The following is a 14,003-nucleotide window of genomic DNA, read 5'->3' as shown; positions in this document are numbered from 1 at the left end:
CATTTCTTCAGACTTAGTATATATTTATAAAATTGCAGACAAAATGATTCTAGTATACTGTTATTAGTAGAACCCCAAATCTCACAACCATACATTAATATAGGTAAAACCATTACATCAAACATCTCAAGCTGTATATCAATAGGTAAATTTAGTTTTCTACTTTTTTTCATTATACTAAACATAGCCTTTCTAGCTTGACAAACTAATCTTTCTTTATTTTTACAAAATGAACCATTTGAAGCAAAAATTATTCCAAGATATGTAAAATCATCAACAATATCTATATTTTGACCATCATAAGTGAAAGCAAGGTTATTATTCAGTTCAAAAGTACGTTTTCTAAAAATTACTATCTTAGTCTTAGCAACATTTACTTCTAATTTCCAACATTTGCAATACAAATACATGGCATTCAAGGCAGCTTGCAATTCAGATTCAGACTCTGCTAGAATAACAGTGTCATCAGCATAAAGTAATAGATACAATCTAAAGTATACAGCAATTTCATCATTATCAAGAAAAATATGAGCAGCATTGTAAACATTTGTCAAACCTTCATAAGAATGTGACAAAAATTCAACTAGATCATTTAAAAACAATGAAAATAGTACAGGAGACAAATTTTCTCCTTGGCGTACGCCAACATTGCTAAAAAAGAAACTTGAGGTGTTACAACCTAATCGTACACAAGATTTGGCATTTTTATACATACTGTGAATAACTTTAAACATTTTACCATCAATACATTGTTGTAGTAACTTGTGCCATAATGCACATCTATCCACCGAGTCAAAGGCTTTCCGGTAGTCAACAAAAGCACAAAATAAAGGTTTGTTACATCGCAAGTAAAGATCAATCAGACAGTTCATATTAAAAATGTGATCAGTAGTACCATAATGCTTTCTAAAGCCTGCTTGCTCTTCGCAGAGAAACAGTCCAGACAGAAGAACGTCTGTTATCCAATGTAGCTATGCAATCTGGGAACCAGTTCAGGTAAGACCTTGAACTTGAAGATGCAGAGCTTTGCTTGTCGGTACGACAGCAGCCTGTTGTTGAAGTGATTTCAATATATATGGTCCTACATGGTAAACATTTAGTTAAAACAAGTGTGAGAGGATTATTTACGTTTAAAGAAGGACTGGGTGTTTCGTTTTGTCCTTCTTTTTTTTTTGGGGGGGGGGGGGGGAATGGGATGGGATGGGATAAGATAAGGGTAGTCCAAATAATTATGACGTCGTGAAAGGCTATTATACTTTTTTTCTTTGACGCCTGACTGAAAGGCTATCATAATTTTTTTCTTTGACGCAGACAAAAAATTATTTAGCCGTGTGCAGTGGGTGGTAAGGAATCCAGGTCCGTCCGCCCTGATTCTGGTTCGCCCTAGTTTCTGTTCGCCCTAATACCTGTTTGCCCTGAGTCCGTTCGCCCTGATTTTATTTTTAAGTATAGTGTTGCGTTGTGTGTATATAATTGAATGTGTTGAAGTCGGTCTACAATTTCGCCGAATATTTACGATGACGATGTATCATGTTAAATTGTCTAAAGCTAGCTGCTTGACATGCTATACTAGGTTATAAGTTTCAGTACATTTCATGACTATAAGTTTTTGAGGACTAAGTTTGTATCTGTATGTAATTACGTTACAAGGAAATATAAGTTTCTGTAAATTTCAGCACCACATTGTATTTTTAAATGTAAAACAACTGAAGACTAAATTATTTGTATGTAATTGAATATGTTGAAGTTTACATTCACCGAATATTTATTTATGATGTGTTCTGTGGTACTGCTATTAGGAAATAAGTTTCTCGGAATTTCAGCACTACATTGTATTTTTAAATGTGAAACAACTGAAGACTAAGTTGTTGTCTTGCTTCTACGAGGATAAGTTTCTGACTTATACCTGACATAAAACAACTAAAGACTAACATGACTAAGTTATTTATATATTTAACTTTATTGATACATTTTAACAATTTAAAAATATTCAGTAACAGTTATAACAAGATCAATTCTGAACTGTACGTCGCACACATTTATTTCCTAAACAAATATTTAAAAGCACTATATAGAATTACTATTAGTGAAACAAATACCAAAAACACAGTCAAACTGCTGTACATTGATCACTTGTCATCAGTGTTTTTACCCATCCTTTTTTTTATTTATTTTTTTATTTCAAACTGAATTTTACCCATCCAAGCTGACTATTTTATTTGAGAAAAATGTTATTCTCATTATTAATCCATCAAAGACAATTTATATAACAATCAGTGATATCAATGGTTTCAAATGACACCTACTCAGCAATCAAATTCCATCAACAGTAATATTAAAAGTAATTATAAAATAAAGTGTAACAATGCAGCCAAGACTTTTATTTAATTAATATAAATTTGGCAAATATTCTGTATTTAACTTTTAATAGATATACATAAATTTTAATAAATTTTAATATATATATATTTCGTTCATTGATGTAACATATACATATCATAGATGAATATAGGGCGAACGAACCCAGGGCGAACGGACTATCAGGGCGAACAAACTCAGTGCGAACGAACCTAGGGCGAACATGTAATCAGGGCGAACGATCCCGATACCGGTGGTAAGGGGGGTGCTTGCACGTAAAAAAACGTGAAATAAGACATTATTTCATGAACGTTGCACAAAAAATAAATACTTTGTTGTGAACCTTTTTCTGACTGAGTCACAGTCTTCTCATTGGCGGATCCTATTCCAGGGGTTGGAACCCCCATTTTTTTTGAAGATCAATGCATTTTAATGGGGACATATAGTTGGAACATCCTCTCACCTATGTCCTGGGTTGGGACCCCCCCCCCCCCCTTTTCAAAATGGCTGGATCCGCCCCTGCTTTTTGTATATATTAACTTTATGTTTTACATTGTGTACTTGATATTCCCGATTTAGTATACACATTTATGATATAATTGGTTTACAGCTTTTAAAAAAGTATCCCTGCCAATTTCAGTGTTTGAATTTTATTTGAAAAATACTGAGCACGCAAAACAGGCATTTGAAAATCACGATGCACATAAATTTAAATTAGCAGAATATATTGCACGAGGCACCTGAGTCTTGTAAGACTGAACAGAGGCGGATTTAGGGGGGGGGGGGTCCCAACCCCCCTTAGGCAGACAGTGGACCCCCTCTTATGAAAATTTCTAGATTCGCCACCGCTAAACGTCAAATTAAAAAGTTAAAACATGTTGAAAGTAAAATAATAACACAGGTTGCAAGGTGAAAGGTATAGATAACGGACCTACCATTTAGTTTTTAAGGGGGGGGGAAGGTGGGGTAGGATGAACATTTTTGTCCTGCATTCTATTAGTTGTTATGTATTTTTCACTCTGCCTTTTTTGTATTAAAATTGAGAATGGAAATGGGGAATGTGTAAAAAAGACAGCAACCCTACCAGAAGAGTGTACTAGTGAACTGTCTAGTTAATTAGTTTATCCTGCCCTTTTGTACATACATATAAATAGATCTTAATAGTCATCCTGCCTTTTTTTTGGCAAAGTGTCTCATCCCCTATTTTAATCATTTTTGTTAATTCTCCAAAACCTGATTTTTTTCATATTATAGTCTACATGTAGTTGCATAATGTTATTATTACTAAAACCTCAGTCTATATCAAAAACTTCATATTGTATGAGGGTCTGGTTGAGGGGGGGGGGGGCTGTTATTCTGTAAACATTTAATTTTCACCCCCTTTTTCTCTAATCTTCAAAAAATTAACCCCTTTTTTCTCTAATCTTCATTTTTTTTGCCCTTTATTCTCTAATCTTAATTTTTTAAGGGCATTATTCTTTAATCATTTAACCCCATCCAAACTTTCTTGTATATATGTTCCAGACCATATGAGTATTTGAACCGTACACCTATATTCGTGTGGTGGGACCATATGTGTACGGTCAGACCAATATATATGAGTATACTAATACAGTCTAGTTATGACTAACTGGCCCCTATATGTATTTCGACCCTAGGGGTTAATTTTTGACAAACATGTATCAAAATCTGTTATTGAATATATATACAAACATTTAAAATTAATATTATGAAAATTAGATGAATGGAGTGAAATGTATCATCATATCACCAACCCTAATAATCTGGAAACAACTATTATTAGAGTTACAAAGCTACCTTATTTTTCTTTGCACTAGTTTTGTACTCATTTTTATTATATTTTCTCTATGTGTTTTCAAGGGATTTTTTTTATAGTTTTTGTCATGTATCGATCTGTGGAGATTTTGAAGAAAAGTTCCTAAATATTCTAAAATATATCTTCCAACATTATGTTTATTCTGATAACTTCAATTTCAGCCAGCATAATTCAATCTGATGTATTAACTGACATGCTAAATGTACAGAAGCTTAACAAAATAAAGCTGTGATTAATATAATGATACTGTTCCACAACATTTTAGGGTCAGAGAAATTTAATGCTTGATTGGGAGCAATTATTTGTGGTCACTTAAACTGAAGAAATTTATTGCTTTTAATTGATTGACCATGTGCAGCTGGTAAGCACATAATCTGCTGATTTACTAAAATAACATTGATTACCTTGAATATTATTATGGATAGAGATAAATTATAAACAGCAATAAGGTTCAGCAAAGTAAGATCTACAAGTAGGGCAACATGACCAAAATGGTCAATTGACCCCTGAAGGTGTTATATTTTATTTAAAGAATTTTTCATAAATTTTTGTAATCTGAAACTACTGGTCCAAATACATGTACATGGAATATATATGAAATAGATTCAAAGGAGTAGGGGCAATAAAGGTTTTTTTTTTTCGTCCAATTTTGCTTATTATCTTGAAAACTATAATAAAAGATAGAGAGAAACTTTGAAATGCAAAAATGATCAGAAAAATACTCTTTTGTGTGTGAACTTGAAGCAAGAGCTAAGTAAGATCATAACGATAGAGAGAAACTAAACAGACTTCATTGATCAGCAATATAGTTACGTACGATACAATTTTTTTTTTAGTAAAGAACACGATGTATTAAAAAAACATACACAATATAATTTAAATCATGCACATGTATATATATATATATAAATCAAGCACGTGTATATATATATAAACTTTTCTAAACATCAACCCAACAATGTTAGATCTGTTAATTTGCTTTCGCAAATTGTTTTTTTTTTTAGCTCTCAGAGAAATTCAAACTCATGCTACTGAGATACATTGTATTGTAACACCAAATCGCCTGCACTTTATCGGACGGGCTACATCACTTGACCACCTGGGCTTCACAAAAATAAAGCTTTCGGTGGCTGGGTCTCCCTGTTACCTTTCCTCCTGAGTTTTTATTTAACGTTGTAATACAGTACATGATATATAAGGCATGAACATGGAATGTATATATATATATACGACCTATTAGTCAAATGTGTTTTGTTAAAATATACTTTTTCACTTTTTTGGTCTTTTGGAAAACGTTGTTTGTGCTGTATTTAGACCCTTCTTCAACGAAATTTGTTTTACATGCACACGTATAAATTGCTGTTTTAATCCAACGCAATCATAGGTTTGAACGTAGTTTTTAATTTAGATTTGTATATGTACATATATGTCAAAATGTTCACTTCAATCTATCCTGAGCCAGTTATTTCAAGACATTAAATACATTTGTATATAGTCATAATATGCATTAATTAGGGAATGATGTGTTACTGTTAAACTTCAAACCCACTGTTGTTGAACTTTCAAAGAAATATATGATAGAGAATTGTTGACATTATCCTTTTATATTATATTACTGTATCTAAACTTCAAAGTGTAATTTTTAAAATAACTTGCCATTTTCTTCTTTGAACTGTTTTCTTTCACTGCATGGTTCTTCACAAAATCACCACAAAAACAATATTGTAATAAATTGAAGATAGTTATAAGATGTGTATTCTTGATGAATTTCAAACTACATTTTATTTTGCTCTACACATTTTATGATGTCCAAGTAATGAGGTCATGACATCAATATGAATCCATATAGTAACCAATGAAATAAAAGAGAAATTCATTTTATGTCTACCTAGATCTTTGGATAAAAACAGGCCACATTTACTTGTACATGTTGTGTGTATTGTACTTAAATATAAAAACACCAGTAAATGTTATACATATATATCATGTATATACTCTCACCTCATTCAATGTCATTGATTCAATGGACTTAATTAAGTATAATGGGAATAGGTCTATTAGTGTAAATAAAAGTGAAATAATTAGAAGGATGTTAGTATTGTATTTCACAATGACCATGATGACATACAGGAATAGAATTTTGAAAATTTTATTGTAAGTAATAATTTCATACTTTGTGCGAATTATAATTATGATAATTGTATATTTTTTTTGTTTTGTGTATGGTCTCCTTAAAGTTTTATTTTGAGGAGGATTAAGAGGGATGGGGCAAATGGGCCCGGGCATTCCCTTTTTGATAAAATTTTGTTTGATTAATCTATTTAGGGATCAAATCACTGAAGCATGATTTGTACGGGTCCCTTTAAAAAAATTCTGGATTTGCCACAGGCATACAGAAATTAAGGATGTTTTATAATTTTAAGAAATTCTAATATATATCAATTAAAATATATATATATATATGCAATTAGTGATAAATTTAATAATCGTGTCACCTAAGGATATTTGCCTATAGATGTGTTATGTCCCACCTTTGGGCATTATGCTTTCTAATGAGTCATGAGTATGAGTCTGTTCCTCCATCTGTCTGTCCGGCTTCAAGTTTTTGATGAAGTTGAAGTCCAATCAACTTGAAACTAATAGTACATGTTCCCTATGATACGATCTTTCTTATTTTATTATCCAATTAGAGTTTTGCCCCCAATTTCATGGTCCTCTAAACATATAAAAATGATAGTGTTAGTGGGTCATCTGTTCACTATGGACACATTATTGTTATTGATTTAAATGCAAAGTATTAAGAATAAGTTTCTGAATTTCACCAGTTGATAATTCCCTACAATTTAAAATTCAAGAATTTTGTACAAGTATGTACCACTTGAAAGTATATTTGACATGATCCGATGAGAGTTTAGATGGGGTTTACAAATTAGAGAATAATGTTCAGGCAAAATGTACAGAATAAAGGTAAAACAAAAATAATAGGGAAATAAAGAAAACTAAAACTAAATAAATATTAGAAAATTTAACAGGGTGCTGAAATGAAATATAAAAATAGAGATTAAAGAAAAACAATTTAATATACATGTCTTAAAGAATAAAGATACATGTATACAGAACCCATATCGACCTTAATAAATCAAGCCATATAAACACATAAATGACAAATACTCTGATAATTGTGATTAGGTCAGACAGGAGTTTGTCTGCGAAAGACTCATAAGTAACTCGATCTCCAATAAAAAAAAAATGAAAGGCCAAATAATTTACAAAATTAAAAACTTAGATAATCAAGAGAAAAACTGAGAAAGACATTATATATCTATGATTCATACATAAAATACAAAACTTAGAACCTGAAATTGAAAAATTATAAACAGTCAGGGGCGTTACTTAAACAAGTACTTTTTTCACGTTATTTATATATATATATATAAGTATTTTTTGTTTTTGAAAATAATAAGATTACTTAATCATGTTAATATACTTAACAATTTGATGAAAAACAAGGAAAATCACAAAATTTTACAAAATATGCAAATTAAGGCATGATTTGTTGCCATGGTAACTTGTTTAATGTCCAAAATTATTTTGTTTTTCTGAATACCTTCTACCTGAGATACTTTTCAGTAATTTTAAAATATGTATGAAAACTTTTAAATTTGCAGTAATTTTTGGGCCAAATAAGGGCCTTATTGCTCCTACTCCTTTGAATAGAAGCATAGATTAAATGTAGTTTGAATGAGTTTTTATATAATTTTATATGATAAAATAAAGAATTTATTAGATTGGAGAGGAGTATGGAGATAAAGGTTTATAATGACAAAACATTACTTAAATAAGTTATTTTATACATTTTAATTTTTTTTAGTAATAACACTTATTTAAGAAACACATGTAGTTGATTTGGGTTAGCAGAACTTTATAAATAACTTGAAATCTTAATTAATTCACAAGTATATTAACTTTCTATTTATACCAGTCTAGCTACCTTCAAGATTTTGGAGGAAAATGATAATTTAATAGTCCCTGAAGAGACCAATCTAAAGTTACCCAGAAGTATCCATATGAAAGATAAGTGATAATTAAGTGCATCAGCAAGTTAATTAGTGTTTCAGAAGAAATTTATATTTCATGGGGAAAATAACCAGATGACTGTGAAAATTTGTTAAAGCTAGTAAAATCTGCATTTTTGGACACCTATAAAAATAATATTTAGAAAAGTTACCTAATATATAAGTAGTATTGAAAATAGCCTGGTTTTCAACATAACTTATATAGGCAGTTTTAAATGTTACTTGTTTAAATAATGCCCCTGACTTATATGATTTTTTGTTTGTTTGTCAAAAGTTTTATTTTCTATTTAGCTCACCTGACCTAAGAGGCCATGTGAGCTGGCATTAATTGTTGAATCATCCATTAATGTCTGGTGTACACTTTTTCATAGATCTTCTCTTCTGAAACTACTGTAATTAATTAATTTTAACCAAACTTTGGCTAAATGATCCTTAGGGTATCTAGTATATATTTTTGTAATTTTTAGCTCAGTGAGCTTACACCATCACTTGGCGTCCTATGTCGTCTGTCGTCGTAAACTATTTAAAAAATCTTCTCCTCTGAAACTACTGGGCCAAATACATGTACCTTCAAACTTTAACTAAATGTTCCTAAGGGTATCTAGTTTATAAATTGTATCCGAAGTTTTGATCCATTGACAAACATGGATGCCATGGCTAAAGATAGAACATACTGGTCAAATGCAGTTTTGTTAATTGGCCCCTTAAGGAGTTATTGCCCTTTAAAGTTAATTTTACACAATTTGTTGATCAAGTTTGCTAATTATATATAACATTTAAAAATCTTCTCTGAAATACAGATGAGCGATTCAGGCTCTTGAGAGCCTCTTGTTATCTTGTCCTTTAATTAAGAAACACTGCATAGTTTGGTAAAAAAAACAATAACTTTAATATTTAACGTAGCATTTCAAGATTAATCTGCCTTTAAAATTAAGACCAATCTTGAAAACCCTTGGCTATTTGAAGTTATTGCTCCTGCAATAGCAAGTTCCCACAATTTATACATGTTATATATATGTTCTTGTTAACAATGATTGTCATATTGAAAACAATTGTAGATATCATAAAGATAAATTTAAAACAGCAAAATAGTAGTGTGGATCCTTATATGAGTTATTGCCCTTGAAAGACAAAGTTTTAGCAGAATTTCAAGTTTCATGCAGGAAGTATGATAGATGTAGAGACAAATATTTATGTTCAGCTAAGTTAAAGATCTGCGAATAAGCTTACATCATGACCAAAATAGTTAATTGATCCTTTATAGGATTTTTTGTCCTTAAGAAATTATTTTACCAAAAGTTATGTTTTTTTGCAGATAATAATAGAAAGAAGGAATTTTAATTTTTTTTTAAGTGATAAATATGTTCAGCAAAGTAAGATCTGGGAATAGGACTTGTATTATATAAATTTCTAATTGATCCTTCAAAGCTGTTATTACCCATGAAAGAATATATTACCAAATATTTTTTTCTTCGGTTTTTTTTTTTTATTTTTTTTTTATGGAAGTATTATATTTGATTTTTCTTCCAATGGTCGAATATAGAAAAGTAGAAATTTAAGTAGCTTACACCAATTATAGGGGCCATTGGCGATTGGGCCCCTGCTAATTTAAGTTTTTCATAGTAAAGAAGTGTCTTCATCAGAATTACAGTTTACATGTGTTGTTTACATTAATTAGTTCTGCACAGTTAAATGTTAGAAGGAACTCTTTAGTTCACATAAATTCTTTTATAGCTGTTTTAAAACTAATTCACCAATGTTTCTATTTCTTTTGAATCCTATTGATAGGTTTTTATTGAATTTGTCACCTATTGTAGAATCTATTTTGATAAGATTCCAGTATTTCCTGAATATTGTTTGAAGTTTTCTGCTTAAGAATTCGATTGATTATTGGTAATGAATGATATATTTTATCTATTTTCAACTTTGTTCTTTTTCTAGACATAAATTCATAGAAATTGATCCAATATCCACCTATTTAGGTGAAAATCCTAACTCTGTCCTGATTTCATAAACAGAATTATAGAAATTAATCTAATATCTATCTATCCATTAGTGCATATCACAATTTTAAATTAAATAAATGTGCCTTCAAGTAGTTCATGTGTAAAAAAAAATGCTAAGGATAATGCTGTGGATTCATTTAAATTTTGTGGTCACATGTATCAATTTTCGTGGATTAAAAAAAATTTGTATTTGTTTTGTTTGGTTTTTTCATAGTCTGTTTACAACCCGATGGCAAATTTATAATTCGTTTAACATTTAAATTTGTGATTCAGCTGTTTCAATGAAAACTATGAAAATTGGTATCCCATGAATAATAATGAATCCACATTGAACATTTTCAGCATGAAGGTTTATGCCATTCTGTTCTTATTTCAGATTGACATATCTGTAGGACATGCAGTTAGCCTAGACAAATAGGAAGAGAAAGGTCTTTGATTCTGAGTTCTCTGTGAAGTTCAAGGTCTTTTTTAGTCTAAATTATAATGGGAAGATGTGAACGGTAAGTTTGAAAGTTTGTAATTGTGCAAAAATATGTTATTTTTAACAAAATGTGCTGTTTCACAAATAAAATCCTCTGTCTCTTAGACACTTATGTAGCAATAAGGCCACTATATTGGTAATATGAAATGATTGTAAGCTGTATTTGCTTGACTGGTTAAACTGACCATGCCTTCATTTTCATGGATCAAGTTTATGTGATATTATTAAAAAAAAAGCGACAAATTTTCAATCATAAGTAAAGCAGGCTTAGTTGTTAATTTATGTGTCATTTGGGCTCTTGTGGAGGGTAAATGTCTCATTGGCAATAATGAATTATACCACATCTTTTTTATATGACATTTGAATGTTGCATTTATATATATATATTATATACGTATTGCAATCACTCATTAGCTGGCCAATTGTTTATAAGCATCCATGTTCACAAATAACTACATTTGTGCAATAATAAGATGATTTGGTGGCACCATGTACTTTAACTGTTCTAGAGTAATGCCCCTTTACAAACAAACAAAAGTGCTGAATTTTGTTTCCATTTTCTTACTTTTATAAGTTTGCCTCTGAATCAAATGCTATGAAATCAATACACAGCAATGCTTATTACCACAGAATACAGATCAAGTATGTATTAAGGGGGTGGTGTCAATTAACTGTTCTGTAGTTATGCCCCTTTACAAATGAAAAATATGCTTATATTTATAGTTTCCGTTCTCTTACTTTGATTTGCCTCAACTAAATGCAATTAAACTTGTACACAATGCTTGTTACCACAAAATACAGATCAAGTTTGAATTTTAAAGGGGTCACTTTAACCGTTTTAGAATTATGCCCCTTCACAAATTGAATGATTGCTGAAATTTTAATTTCCATTCACTTACTTTAATTAGCTTACCTCAACCAAATGCTATGACATGTATGAATAATTGTACACAATATTTATTACCACAAAATACAGATCAAGTTTGACTTTTGAGGTTGTCACTAAATTTTTTAGAGTTATGTCCCTTTGAAAATGGAAAAATTGCTGGATTTGTGTTTCCTTTCTCTAAATTAAGTTTGCATAAACTAAATTTTATGAAACTTATACACAATACCTATTACCACTTAATCAGATCAAGTGTTTTCGGTAGAGTCACTTTCACTGTTCTTCAGTTATGTCCTTTTATAACTTTATATGATATGCAAGCGTGGGCATCATCTGTGATCCATTGATACATTCCCCATTTAATTTTTTGTTAAACATCAATTTTTTAATTTTTTGGTTGTCAGAGCCGATTAATGCCCCATTTGTTTGTAGGTAAGAATTGGTAAAGTAACCCACACACATATATATATCAAAAAATGAAAACACCAGATTAGAAAAAAAAGATGCAGTATGATTGCTAAGGAAACAACTGCCATAATAATTATAAGAACAAAATTTAAACATCATCAGAGTATTAAGGCTTCAATTATTGAAGAAAACAAATGACATACAGTAAGCTATGAAAGGACCTGTGATAACAAATTCATCTATTATCATGATTATAAGACAGAACAAAATATGTCAGGGGGGGGGGATCATGAATATTAATATGCCTGAAGGACTTTAGAATATTGAACTTGAATTGACTTTTCTTTGTAGGATACAAAGAAATCTTGGAGGACAAATTGGTGCGAGTCTTAAAAGGCACAGATTTGAAGATAAATGAAAGAAAAAGAATGACAAACATAGTTTAAAGGACTGCAGACTTCCTGATATCTTTCAAACTGTTCTTTTGGTATACATGGTATAAATGTAATATTGCAATATCATTTTATTTGTATAGGTATACATCCTGTAAATCTTGTTGGTGCCTTTTAGCTCCTTAAATGCAACCACTATTTAGTAAACATTGTCATGATTGTTGTTCTATATGTGAGCTTATTAGTTAACTAGAGCATAGTAATTGCATATATATGCAATCTTAGTCTTTTTAATTCAGAAATAATTTTTAAAACAAGTTATTCTAATCAGACTAATGGAATTTTATTTTGTATGTTTAACCTGTTATATGCACTTTGTCAAATTTAGCATGTTGCAAATGTGATGCAATAGAGAGCAACCTTTATATTTCTTAGAAAATGCTTTTTCTGAACTGTAATGAAAAGTATGGTTATACATAATATCCAAAAAAAAAATTTTAAGTGAGACATATGTTTTATGAATATTTCAATAAATGTTAGAAACAAGTTTACATAATAAATTTCTTATGTATCAAAATTCTGTGTTGTAAAAAGATTTTTTTTTTCGGGATTTTTCTCAATATGTTTAATAAATCAAAATGCGTAATTTTTGCTTGTAGATTTTATTTCGGGATTTTTCCCGAAATGGGTAAAAAAAATCTATGCACCAAGTGTGTGCCTGACATTAGATTTATATTTCGGGATTTTTCCCGAAATGTGAAAAGAAATTATTAGTCATGAGACCTAGCATATACATTTGATTTTTCGGGGTAAATCCCGAAAATATTTGACGACATCTGTGTTATGCATTTTGTAATTAGTTTATTTATGTCAGGATATTTCCAGAAATGTATTTCAGATCTGTTTGTTCAAACGCTTTGCCAACATATATGTCATAAAATTTAATGTTGAAAATGATTTCGGGATTTTTCCCGAAATGTTGAAAGAAATTATTAGTCATGAGACCTAGCATATACATTTGATTTTTCGGGATAAATCCCGAAAATATTTAAAGACATCTGTGTTATACATTTTGTAATTAGTTTATTTTTGTCGGGATATTTCCCGAAATGTGTTTCAGATCTGTTTGTTCAAACACTTTGCCAATATATATGTCATAAAATTTAATGTTGAAAATGATTTCGGGACATTTCCCGAATAAATAGTTGTCATATATACATTTTTACCACAAATATTTTGAAACTTTCATATATTTTGGGAAATTTCCCGAACACTAAATGTAAATTTTATCAATTATAAGAATAAAAACATGGAATGTTGTAAAAAATGTGTGTTTCTTTATGAAATCTTCATTCAATTTATGGTAAACATTGAAAATGATTATAAAGAGGAATAAAATGGATTTTACTCTTTTAAAATAGAGTCTGTTATATAAAGGTTGAGGATGAACACGGATGCGGCCACTTTCATTTTTGACAAAAACCATCTGAAAAGTGACGTTTTTTGGCATATTTGATAGATTTTTCATATTTAAGCTTGACTCAGAGCGTTTTTAATGA

The 14,003-nt window shown here is 30.2% G+C and overlaps 1 long non-coding RNA gene across 3 annotated transcripts; it reads left to right on the top strand.

Moving 5' to 3' along the window:
* Positions 1-934: 934 nt before the first annotated feature.
* LOC143075888 (uncharacterized) lies at positions 935-13,771 on the top strand. Of its 3 annotated transcripts, none has more exons than XR_012978450.1 (3): positions 935-996; positions 10,654-10,777; positions 12,404-13,771. It is a non-coding gene; the product is annotated as an uncharacterized LOC143075888 (long non-coding RNA). The 3 variants fall into 3 exon arrangements; XR_012978448.1 differs by having other exon boundaries at positions 991-1,088; XR_012978449.1 differs by lacking the exon at positions 935-996 and adding an exon at positions 6,096-6,349.
* The last annotated feature ends 232 nt before the right edge of the window (positions 13,772-14,003 follow it).

This window comes from Mytilus galloprovincialis, chromosome 5, assembly GCF_965363235.1.
Source record: "Mytilus galloprovincialis chromosome 5, xbMytGall1.hap1.1, whole genome shotgun sequence".
NCBI classification, from domain to species: Eukaryota; Metazoa; Mollusca; class Bivalvia; order Mytilida; family Mytilidae; genus Mytilus; species Mytilus galloprovincialis.
The sequence above is the reverse complement of the archived record's forward strand: the minus strand, read 5'-3'. Positions and strand labels throughout refer to the sequence as shown.